Source organism: Sinohyriopsis cumingii, unplaced genomic scaffold (genome assembly GCF_028554795.1).
Source record: "Sinohyriopsis cumingii isolate HCF-2022 unplaced genomic scaffold, ASM2855479v2 utg000426l, whole genome shotgun sequence".
Classification (NCBI taxonomy): Eukaryota; Metazoa; Mollusca; class Bivalvia; order Unionida; family Unionidae; genus Sinohyriopsis; species Sinohyriopsis cumingii.
In genome coordinates this window covers 10114582-10128120 of record NW_028315897.1, presented here as the reverse complement: position 1 = coordinate 10128120, position 13539 = coordinate 10114582, and the positions used below count along the sequence as shown (strand labels likewise).

Genomic DNA, 13539 nt, shown 5'->3' with positions numbered 1-13539 from the left:
CCCGGCAAACATTTATTTGACAACACAAACAACCTTTACCTCTGATTCGAGTATCACAGCAAGCAAAGGTACAATGAACATGTAATCTTATCCTAAGAGACGGTACAGAACAGACAACCTTTACCTCTGATTCGAGTATCACAGCAAGCAAAGGTACAATGAACATGTAATCTTATCCTAAGAGACGGTACAGAACAGACAACCTTTAACCTCTGATTCGAGTATGACAGCAAGTAAAGGCACAATGAACATGTAATCTTATCCTAACTTATCCTAAGACCTTATCCTATGACGACACAAACATACACAGGTGGGTCATTTTCTACGGTCAGCAGCAGAGCAAAACCATCCATTGAATCGACCATTGGATGGTGCACAAAAGACACCCGCCATTGGCGGATTAAATTTATGGTTTTGCTTGCGCGTGCTGACTTTCGATCGACCCAAAGGTCTTAGGGAGCGATTTCGTATATAACCCAACTGTTACTTGCGAGTTGGAAATTCGCTCTAGCAGTGGGCGGGACTTGTTTAAAATATTTTAATTGTATGTTTTCTTAAGCGCGGTCATATAACAAGCACAGAAGAGCAAAACAGTCGGATATATTCAGTAAAACGAGGATATTGTTTGTAAAAAAATATATATTCTACGGTAAATAAATGATTACATGTTATGAACTCGATAAAATATTTTATCAAGGTGGCTTTCTTAGGGGGAGCAAATCCTCTGACCAGCAACGACAACTCTGCAAAGCGTTACACACTCTCGGAGGAGTTATCGTCGTTTGTATCAACGATAAGAGTTATATAACAGAATGAAATCTTCTGTTTGAGCTTCTTTGAAAATGCTGTTTTGTAGATCCCATCTGCGACATGCTGTACAGAAGGTGGACAAATACCGAAATACCTACCGGCTGCGCTCATTGATTGAAATATTATTTCTTCACGAGTCTCAACATTCACAGATTTCACTGCTCTTCTTATAGCTGTTTTACATTTAACTCTTCCTCGTATGGTATTCTTGCTCTGAGTGATCGCTTGAAGGTTTTCAATACTGTTATCAAGTCTGTTCCCGTTAATATGATCAATGACAAGGCCTTTAGGGATCTCTCCGTTAAAAACCTCATAGACGAAACGATGACATAAATACCTCCCTTTCCTAACAGTAAATCTTAAATAACCAGCATTATCAACTGTACCAACTTGTTTCCTCAGCCTGTAGTTTCTCACTATGCCATCTCGGTTTGCCTCATAATTTGGAATAGTTGGATGTCGGACGAATTCTTGATTCATTATACTATAAGCAAATCATTGTCTAATTCATAATTTGTCTGAAAACTTATTTATGTAATCACGCTCGCATTTGAGAGCGTTATCACAGTCTGGATTTTTTTTATCATAATACCGTTTTAGTTCTCGATAGCGTTTTCCACCACACGCTGAACATAATTGCGTTTTTCCTCGTACTCCAATGCCGCATCTGATACACGGTATCGGTCCTAGACTCCCACCGCGGACCTGTTGAGCATGTTGTCCACAGTATTCGCCTCTGCAGGGTTTGCTACACGGCGCTGATGAATTTAGTTTGATCCACTTGCATTGGTTCATCATATAATATATTTGTCTATTTAAATATTTGTCTTAATTATAATAATGGGTTTTGAAAGACTATCCAGAATAAAACCCATATCAGGTTCTAGATTCGATCTTGACCGGTTAACCGCTGATCCACGACGAAGAGAGTTAGCAGAGGTAATTGGTGTTATCAAGAATGCCAAAGAAGAGTTTCGTCGTGATGGTGCCGCACACACGTGGTCTTCGTATAAAATTATCCTCGGAAACGCGAGCATTTCTCGTGACCGTATCATTGATGCTACCATGAACGATACAATCGCGCGTAACATAATTGGGTATCTCGACGATAGAAGATATTTCGTACAGATAAAATTTATTGTTGGAGTCGGCGAGGGAACGTGGATTATCAGAGACAAACTAGACCCTGTTCTTGATGCCAGAGGCGTTCGTGGAAAAACCGTTCTGTTAAGTAAAGACTCAAAACCGGGAGTACTTGTTGGGATTGATATACCATATTATGCCAGAGCGTATCCTGTGACCGCAGTTGTTTATGGAATTTATCCGATGAAGAAACCGCGCGTTGATAAACTCAAACCGATGAAGGTGTCGGTGTTGAATTGTGTAGCTGAGCGAGTAATGGAACATTTTAAAAATGCAATGCGAGGAAACGGCCTAACACCGCTAAGACAAACTAAAATAACAGCGTGGGCGACACGAGTAGCGGATAAAGGAGCGTCAATAAATGATGTTGCTGAGCTAGAGCGATTACTAAAATTTCCTATAACGGTTTCATCGTTAACCGGTGAGGTATTGTATGAGTGTAAATACAATTCCCGTGGAACACCAATAACTATTATCGATCATAACAGTCACGCCTGGACTGACTCGGTTAGGATATTTCCGCAAGACCGTGTTGTGAAGTATTATCCGGAATTGCAAAGCAATTCTGGGAGCATGTTTGATTTTATTTATCAGATAAGTAAAACCGATCCAGTGTCTGTGTGGTTATTCAGAAGTAGCGAAGATGGAGAATATGATCAGTTTGTGAGACCCAACGGGGAAATATACAGAACAATGGCGTTACAGCAGGAAATGAAAAAACTCGCAGAAAAATATCATGCTGGCAACACTGATACGTTACTGACACACTGTTTTACTGTCCCGGGTGTTGTCGCGCATGTAGCCCGGGAACGAAATTCATGGAGACCAACTCCGAAAAGTTTTCTTGCTGATATCCAGCAGAGCTGTGTCGAATACGGACACGGCGGTTTGTGGAATACTCAGTATGATCACCGCGGTATGATATCCGTGGACATGACGGCGTGTTATCCAGGAAGTTTCCTTGGGCGTGGAGAATGCAGCGAATATTTTAAACGGTTTGGCCACGCTGGCAATACCATGACAAGAGTAGCTGTCAACGGTGTTTTACCCGATTTTGACTTGACCGGATTTGCTTGTGTGTCGTCGTTTAAATTCGCTAAGGATTTACATCCTGTGTGTTATGTTTGGTTTGGCAGACATTTCGTTGAGAAGCGATGGGCACCGATAGTGTTATTGCGATACATGCTTGACAGTCGAATACTGTTGTCGCTGACGGTCAGCGAAGCGATTATATGTTATTGTCGTCAAACCGAAGTTTGGTTGCCAACTCCAACGCCGGTTACGTTAGAAGAAGTCATCGAAGATTGGTCACGAGAATATCCAGAAACTTCTATCGACGCTATCATCAAGAAAGCTCCTGAAGTACTTAAAAGCAAACTCAGAAATGATGAAAGCACAGCAAAAGATCTAGGACGAAGAATAATAGGGAAATTCACTCAAGGTGGAGCGTATGATCATAAACAACATCACAGTCGATTAATCATGGACAAGACTGAATTGGATCTTATTGTCGCTGATGCAGCCACGAACAACATGTTCTGTAACCGCAAAGATGTGTTTCTGTCAAACGGGGAAAAACTAGGGACTGTTTTTAGTTATATTGACGGAGAATCATCTCAGTACATACATTTGAGATCTTCGATGCTGGCTTATGTATCCATAAATTTGTTGTCGATGATCAATAGATTCCCTGTTGCCGCAGTGAGAGTTGCAACGGATTCATTTTATATTGATAAAAAACACTCAGCGCTGTTGGATAATGTTATATCGGATGATCCATCGTGGGGCTCGTGGAGAATAAAGAATGAAATGTTACACGGATATTGTAAATCGGCTGATGTTGAAATCGAGGATGAGTATCGCAGCGCAGAAATATCTTCGATGGTTTCGTCGGGGGCAACTTCGTTGCTGCCGCCGGTGCACGATCCTGTTACAAGACACAAAACAGTTTATCTGAACGGTCCTGGTGGTTCTGGTAAAACAACTCGAGCGATTGAATTATTTAGAAACTCTGACATGATTGTGCTAACACCCACACACAGACTTGCCAGGGAGATGAGACAACGGGATGTTAACGCGTGCACGTATCACAGTTTTTTCAAATACAGCGGCGGCACGTGGACACCTGAACGAATGGGAACGAAATATATTCCCGAGAAAATCATCTGGGATGAGATAGACACTGTGCCGTTGGATACATTAAAACAGTTTCTGGATTGGCTGCTAAAGAAAAATACCGCAGTGGTGATGTGCGGCGATCATGGTCAACCACCCCCATTTACAGGTGAATCTCCACACGAGTGGCTGAAAACTTTTGTAGATTATTATGAGGAAATAACTAACGATGTTAGAGCACTCGATGAAACGCTGAAAGAGTTTAAGGCACTGATCAGGCTACAAACCAATAAAGTCCAGTGTGAGATAATGCGTGAAATAATTCCAGAGACTTCGCTGAGCGACTTTTGGGAAACGTGGAAACCAGGTGATTTAATTGTGGCAAGTAGAAAGATAGTCAGGGACACACTTCAGCAGCGGTTATTTCAGTTACATCAGAAGAAATTTCCCATGTTGCCAGTGCCGTTGTGTTATAGACCAGCTGATACGCGATTGCAGAATATTGATGTTGATATTCCAGGGCGCCTGACTGCGTCGGGTCCGGAGAAACAGAATTTAGTATTAAATGATATTGTCACAGTTGATGTTGATGCTGTTGAACAGGCACTGAAAATGAGCAAATCCCCGTGGACGCTAGGATATGCTATGACCATCCACAGTTCGCAGGGACTAACTATTTCAGATACAACAGTTTGGATTGTTGATGATCGCATCGAGTGGTCAAATTTAGTTTATTTAGCCGTGTCAAGAGTAAGAAGGATAGGTCAGTTACGAAGAATTGTATTAGATGATGTTGTCAACGACAGCTCAATCGCTGATGACACAATAAGAAAGAAATTAGCCGGTTACAAACAGAGCGACAAAAAAAATGGTAGAGAGTTTGATCCCAAACAAAGTTTGGATGTTGAATTTGTAATACAATTACAACAACAGCAGAATAATCACTGTGCGAGTTGTAATTGTTTATTGCTGTGGCAGTATTCGAAAAACGACCCAAGGCAATTCACCGTAGATAGAATAGATAGCAGTCGCGGTCATACACGTGAAAATGTGATGTTGACCTGTCTTGAGTGTAACCGACGCAGAGGTGTTGCTGCAGTTATTTAAATGATTGAATCACTTCAGTGCGGATCACTTTAGTGATCGGGGTGGTAATTGTGTATCCTCGGGAATCACCTGAAGTTGCTCGCGTTTAAATCCGCGTTGAGGAGCAGTCGAATCTAATCTGTAGATTGCGTTTCTCCCAGTTGATCTGGTTATGCTGGATATCTTATGTGTAGTAACACTCCATGTGGGATCGGTTGCTCTTTTTTTTCCTCCTTCTAGTTCGCCTGGTTCGTATAAATACCTAACGGTGACATTACCCAGCAGTGGGGACGCTAGCGTCCCTGGCTGCGTTGAAACATTTTGTTGCTGTTGTCCGCGTTCACTGACGCGGGGTATATATTTTTTTGTGATTGCATTTACAGGTCTCATGTTTGTTGTTCTGGTAATTTCATTATTCAGTGCGGCTATCACGTTTGGCAGTCTTGCAACCCATTCACGAGATCTCGTATCGTAAATGAATTCCCTCGCGTACTGGTATCCGAATAATCTCTCAGCGAGTGTTCTATTAAATCGCTCAACAATTGCCTGATCCCGATGAATTTCAGTATGTCCTCGTCGTATGGTAACGTTATGCTGCTTTGTCAGTGATGACACCGCGCCCTGAAATTCCTTGCCAGGATCAACTTGTAATAATCGTGGCCAGTTTAGAGGTCCTCGTTGATAAATTCGTTTAAACGCAGAGGCGACTTCGGACGCTGTTTTAGTCGCTAACGGTTCTGCTTCTTTGTATCTACTGGCAACATCAACTACTGTTAGCGCGTATTTGTATATTTTTCTACGGACAGTATCATGAGGCAGGAATAGTATGTCAGCCTGATGAACTTCATTGGGCACACTAACATCAAAATGTGCAAAGTTGATTTGTCGAGGTGGTGGTAAGTAGATTTGCCATATTGCTTGTTTTGATAGCCAATTTTTGGCAACCTCGCGTGTTACTGATGCCGCGTTGGCGAGTTTATTAATTGCTGAGTTACCTCTCCAGTATCCGATTGGGGAATAATAAATCGCTTGCATTTTTATTTAATTATCCAGCGCCTAATACTAATTTAGATTTCATCGCTGATCTTACTAACCAATTAGCGAGTGACTCCTTAAATGATTTATTTTTTATGGCGCTTAGTGCATGAATTAATTTCACATCCGCGATATGCCTGTCTTGTAGATCTTTACTTCGATAAGCAACATCATGTATGTGACACGCTGCGTCGATAGCGTTTATCGGATACTCTCCCGGTTTTGGTTTAGATTGTTCATCAAGTCTGATATCTAGTCGGGTCCCTGGACCGCAGTAATTGTATCCTGGGAGATGTTTTTCTCCGGGATACTTTGCCCAGGGAGTTCCGGGGAGCTTTCCAAGTTTGGCTGCAATGTCACCTCCGCTAAATTCTCGCTTTTTTTTTTAAATCTAAATTTTTTTGTGCCACATCGCGTACACTTACCAGAAAGTGCTTGTCTGTTATTTTTTGTTGTAATGGTTGTTAGATCATTCGTAGGGGTTCGTGCCTTACACTTCACACAATATAGATCCATAATTATTATTCTTTATATACAAATGGAAATTACAGATTTTTCTGCGACAAAAAAGAAAGAGCCAGTTAAGCATAATTCAGTGCTACCAAACTCTATCCGCGCGATTATAATTGGGCCATCCGGTTCAGGTAAAACACAGCTGTTGCTGAACTTGATAATGAAGTGGATGAAATGGGATAAACTGTATTTGATAGCTCCATCTGTAGATGATCAACGATGCTATAACGTTATAAAAGATTTTAATGAGAGTGCAAGCGCGCTGAGTAAAGACGGTGAGGATGTTGTTGAATTTATCACTGATATCGAAGAAGCCCCCAGCGTCGAGGATCTTGATGAATCAATTAACAACCTAGTAGTGTATGATGATGTTATGTTGGACAAGCAAAAAAATCCCGCAAGAATATTTTCCCGGGGACGTCACAAAAACACTGATGTGATTTATGTTACTCAGCGTTATACACAAATTCCTAAAGTAATCAGGGATAATTGTAATCTTCTTGCGATATTCAATGGAGTTGATACACATACACTGAGAAATATTCATCAAACCTGGTGTGGTGGCGATATGGATTTAAATAAATTTAAAAATTTCTTCAGTCATGCTCAAAGAAAACCTCACGGATTTGTGACAATAAATTTACACGATCCCAGAACAAGATACCGTATTGGACTTGATACACTATTTGCAACATAAAAATGTTTTTCCTTGGAAACTCATTTCCCAGAGCAGCAGAGGGGATGGACCCGACCCATGGATTTTTCAATAACGACCCCGCCACGGAAACTGTTTCAGATTTATTGAAGTAACCCAAGTTGTCAGTGCAAACTCAACGAGTTTGTCCCTGGAAACTCTTCGAGTTTTCGGGGGACATTTTTTTTTGTCCTGTATTCTGAATAGAAGGGTTTATTTCGTCGAAATAAGCCCTCTATCGAGGAATAGTTTCCTGGAGGGGTTTATTGTGCAAAAAGTTTCGGTCTGTACAGCCCCTCTGCTGCTTGTCTATTACTCACCCAGAGCAAGCAAGTTTTATTTATATCTTATGCTTTTAAAGTTTTTGCCATCAAAGTTATTTGTGATACCGAGAACATTATTTTGATAATAAATCTATGAACTGTGCTGTTCTAGTGAAATATTTAATCTTATCAGACTGTTTCTTTTAATTATTATTATTGAACAGTAATTTTCTTGATTCATTACCTAATGTTATGGCAGTCATTAACTTTAGGAGAAAGATGGATCATCACAATTTAAAAACCCCAGATCAATGTAAACCACTCTGATGCATGCATAGGACCAAATATCGTATGTGTTGTATGTAGTTACATTCTCAGGTGGCTGTCCTATATGATAATGTTTAAAAAAAATTGTTTGGATTAAATGATATTTTGTGACATTGCATTTTTTCTCTTTTTAGCTGATTTCTCTTCTACCTGCCAAAATATCAAAGCTGTTAGAATTTGTTGGTTTCTCAGAAAATAAGGCAACAGTTTGTAGAGTTATTGGGATTATTTCAGTACACTGTTGTAATTGTGTATGTAGCTAGTGTTTCATGCATCAAGCAATAGTTCCAGTATTTCACATTCGTGTTGTTCATTGTGTCTATTGTAACTGTGTATATACCTAGTGTTTCATGCGTCAAGCAATAGTTCCAGTATTTCACATTTGTGTTGTTCATTGTGATTAGGCATGCATTGACAAAACGAGATATGCTTTCATGAGAATCGATCTGAATAAATATCAAATCTGATTTTCAGTTATTTTTTCTTTTATTTTTGGTAATACTAGTGTTTGAGTGTCTAATATACATTTTTTCTGTCTATGCTTGTGTCACAACATGATGTTTTAATGCAGCGTCTAGACATTACAGCTACCAGATATCATAAGAATATTTTCTTTATAGAGTGTAACTTGTTTAGTCAATGATTATTCTCCCTTTTAATTAGAAAACATAACATACATCATACAAAATATAATAGTAATTACTATTTATGTCAACATATATGTAGTATTTTGAATGTGTTTTATTGAAACACATATATATTAATGATATTTCTTCTTTAAGTCTTATATATAAACACCCACATGTGTCTTTGTGTCCGAGCTGCCAAATGAGAAGTTGTGAGTTCAAAACTCATGGCAGAATACCAAAGATATTTTTACTTCTTCTGTATTTTTATCTTCAAACTTTCTTTTAAACTTGCTCATCTGAATTTTTTATATTTTTTAAAATATTTTTTGTTGTTGTTGAAACTTTCTTTTATCATTCACATTCATGGATGGGCAATTTGGCTGCCAAACAAAAGGACATCAGTTCAGAACTCATGGCAGGATCCCCAATTTATTTTCCTGTTTTTGTATATTTATTTTCAAGCTTTTGTTAAAACTCATTCTTCAAAAAGAGATTAAATTTGTTTCTATTTTTTATTTATAAAAATATTTGTATTCCCTTCCTTGGATGGGCAATTAACATAGTTTTGTAATAGTTTACATGAAGTGGAAGCTTGTTTTATAGAACTGTACCAGAGTATTGGAAGCTTTTCTTAAGCTGCTCTGTTCTTGGTTTTGTTTGATAAAGGTTTCCATATGATTTTAAACTGCCTTATGAAAGTCAATTCTTTGATATTTTGTAAACCATTTCAGTTCTGTAAACAATGCTCTTGATTAATAATCATTTGATTCACCATAAATAATGCGTGCTGTCCATTTCTAAAGTTTATAAATCCTGTAAAGCTGAGAGTGGGCCTAGTTTCCTGAAACTGTTGAACAGCAATTGATTGTTGGGAGAATATATATATATATATATATATATATATATATATATATATATATATATATTATGCAAATTTCTATAGGTAAATAATTCTTGATTCTACTAAGACAATTTCAGATGACACTGGTTTGCAAAGCTTGTACAATGCATAATATACAATACAGCTGGTCTCAATGAATAAATAAAGCAAATGGTACGATGCATAATATACAATACAGTTGGTCTCAAGTAAATTAAACAATTTGTTCAAACCAACCATTTTAAGATTAAATAGGCATCCAGTAGATGCATTTACCAATTCGGTGCCATGTTCAGCCATATTACATCAAAGTTGTATAGAGGTATGCCAAAACTCTCCTTTGTACATGTTGCAATGCAAACAACATAACATTACACCTATCACTCTGTCAAAAGTACGTAATATCTGTGGAGCATCCCCATAAAGACCACATAAGTACTACATTTGTACTATCCAGTATTACTTATATTGCTGAAACATTTAAGTTTCAAGCATGTAAACAGTCCTTATGAATACTTCTTATGCAATTCTTTCACTGAACAACTATTTTCTAGTAGGAAAGTCAATATAGTCAAAAGGTGCAGCCTCCCCGTTGACATAACATGAGATATATCAAAAATGCACATTGAAGTTTCTCAACATAGCAACTAATGATATGATAAATGACAGGAACATGAAACCTATCACAATTATTCATGAGATGTCACTAATATGTTTTACAATCTCAAAAGGGAAAAAAAAAATCAGATTTACATAGTTCAAAGGTTAACAATTTCACTAATTTTTAGCACTAGTATATAGTATATAGCTAATCTTTTCTTTCATCACTTTTACTTTATTTGTCTCCCAAGAAATGAAAAGAAACATTTTTTGAAACAATTGGCCAGTTTGTTAAGACAGTAAATGGTTTTGAGTGTGTATAAACTCCTCTTCCATTTCAAATTGTCATCCCTTGTCCCCTTGCATATTTATTGATTTGAGTGTGTATAAACTCCTCTTCTATTTAAAATTACCGCTCCGGTGGCCTAGTGGTTAGAGTGTCCGCCTCGGATGCGGGAGGTCTGGGTTCGATCCCTGGCCGAGTCATACCAGAGACTTCAAAATGGTACTAACAGCTGCCTCGCTTGGCGTTCAGCATTAAGAGGTTAGTGTTAGGACTGGTCGTCCTGGTGTCAGGATAATGTGACTGGGTGGGACATCATGCTACATGTCTGCGGCATGATGCCCCAGTGCTAGACATCACTATAAACTGCCACACTGCAGACATCATAGCGATATGACTGAAAAATTGTTAAAGCTACGTTAAAAATCAAAATCAAACATCACTCTATTTAAAATTGCTATCCCCTGTTTTCTTGCATATTTATTGAGATTTTTGTCTGCTTGATATTTACTGATCTTATTAATCTAGCATTTATATATACAGTAAAGGTCTAAACGAGAATGTATGTTTGCAGTTTAAATGTATATTATGTATAGGAGGGAACAACTTATTTTTCCATTTCCTTTGTGGATTGACTAAATTATAAAAACTAAATTCATTGTCAGTCTTAGCAGAGCTTTTAAGTACTATTTTAATAAGTTGCAATGTACTTGGAAGATAATTTATAATGATGTACTTGTAAAGCTCCATGTTGGTGCTTCACATCAGTGCACAACATACATGTAATTGCTATATCCATATTTTTGGCACCCAAAGTCTTCCTATATAATTACCGTTAAAGAAAAGAAAATGATAAAAAGGAAACAAATTGCCCTTTCTACTCTTTCTAAAACAAGGTTTCACTGTACATCACAGACAAAGAACATTAGATTTACACATAATGACTATGAAATCAATACATTTTGCCACAATGTATAGGAGGATTGTTGTGAGAGTCTTAGTCAAGGGAGGTAATGCAGTCAGTACTGTAAGACAGTATATGTCTTCCTTTAGTTTAGCTCTATTTTTCAGGTCTTTGTGAGATCAATCTTTGCTGGGAAAGTAGATTTTGTTTCATATTTTGATCTACAAACAAGTTTGAAATTTTTGTATTTACAGATATTATCAATATTTGACCTTAACTATCAAAACCATAAAGTATATATAATTATATATATATATATATATATATATATATATATATATATATATATATATATATATATATATATATATATATATATATATATATATATATATATATTTATATATATATATATATCCAGGAGCAAAGAACATCAATACATTTGACCAGTGCTTATTAAATAATTCAAAAGTAGCATTGAAACTTTAGAAAATATTCACCTTAGAATATGGGTCAGAAAGAGATATTCAAAATAAATGAACACTGAAAAGTTGACTATGAATCTTTTTTTTTTCCTTTTTTCCTATTCATTTTTCACTGATTTAGTAATAAAATTAAGTTTATAAAGTTTAGTTAAGTCAGAGTTTATGGCACAACAACCCAGTTAGGTTATTTAGTGCCAAGCCAACTGGAGTAAAGTGCATTGCCCAAGGAGACACAACAGTAGGTGACCCAGGCTTAGTCTGTAGGACTGTTTACACATTAATTGTATCCAGCATCATTACAAGCACAGCATACCAGTACTGATTTATTTCTATAATTTGTTGCTATTTCAATAAATCATGACATCAGAAGACATTTTTTTTTCTTCTTTCAGAACCTTCCATTGAATGTGACTTCAGTTAGTGTATGATTGCAACCACACCTGTATAGATTTCAATTTCACATAACCACCTTAAGTATAACAACAGGTAAGTGTGTTCTATATTCTTTTATTAAATATTCATTTAACCCAAAATGATTGATTATTTGATCATTATGTTATTTTCATATCACACACCCTGGTTGGAACTAATCATTTTTATTCCCTGACATCTAGGCATCAGTATTAATAGATGCACTGAACCAAGTCTTTATATATAACACATTGATTTTAGAATTTCAGCAAGGGAGGGGAAATAACTAATTTGATATGGTATATGTATAGTTGCAAGGGAGGGGAAATAACTCATTTGATAAGTTACATGTTTTGTTGCAGGTGAGGGGAAATAACTCATTTGATATGGTATATGTTTGATGCATTTGGGAGAAATAACTCATCTGATATAATGTATGTACTATTACAAGGTATTTGAAATAACTTATTTGATATGTATAGGTTATGGTTCAAGTGATGAGAAAGAACTCATCTGATATGGTATATAGTTTGGTTCAAGTAATGGAAAAGAGTTAATTTGATTATGTATATTTTTTGTTGCAAGTGAGGGGAAATAACTCATTTGATATGGTGTAATTTTTGTTGCATGGGAGGGGAAATAACTCATTTGATATGGTATATCGTTTAGTTCAAATGAGGAGAAAGAACCCATTTTGTATGGTACAAGTTTTGTTGTTAGTAAGGGGAATGAACTCATCTGACATGTTATATGTTTTGTTGCAAGTGACGAGAAGGAAATCATTTGATATGGTATATGAAGATGATGAGGTTTCAAGCTGAGACATATCCCTGTGTCAAACCAACATATGTCTCACATTCATTCTGCCAAAGCATAAGAAAACCTGTAGTGCTTTGTATTTATTATTTTATTTCTGAAAACAATGGTTATTGTCAAGTTTCCTTGCCAATGAACAAATGAGTCCAAGCAATAGTTCCACTGGAAAATGTAATGGTGAACTCACATGAAAATTTAAATACAGTTTGGCATTTCTTTTTTATCCAGCTATTTCATCAGGATGTTCTTCTTCGGTATATCTCTTTTGTTTAGCCTGTAATAGAATAGGGCAAGAAAAGAGTGACAAAGTAGTGGCAGCATGGTCATTCATAGGAAAAAGGCAATGTGAATGACAGTATAGCCTCAAAGTTGGCATCATGCAGGGCAAAATTGTTGGAAACAAGGCGATATAGTTGGCAATAGGAAACTCTTAATGGAAACAAGGCCATGTAGTTGGCAATAGGAAAATATTGATGGAAATAAGACCATATAGTTGGGCAGTAGGAAAATATTGATGTAAACAAGGCCATATAGTTGGCAATAGG

General features: G+C 37.0%; 1 long non-coding RNA gene across 6 annotated transcripts in view; it reads left to right on the top strand.

Annotated features, from left to right (window-relative positions):
• LOC149774166 (uncharacterized) overlaps positions 1-13539 on the top strand; it is a 53011-nt gene that overhangs the window by 15947 nt on the left and 23525 nt on the right. For all 6 annotated transcript variants that reach the window (XR_016417023.1, XR_016417020.1, XR_016417024.1 and 3 more), the window contains exon 2: positions 12160-12253. This is a non-coding gene — a long non-coding RNA (uncharacterized LOC149774166). The remainder of the gene's footprint in view (positions 1-12159; positions 12254-13539) is intronic.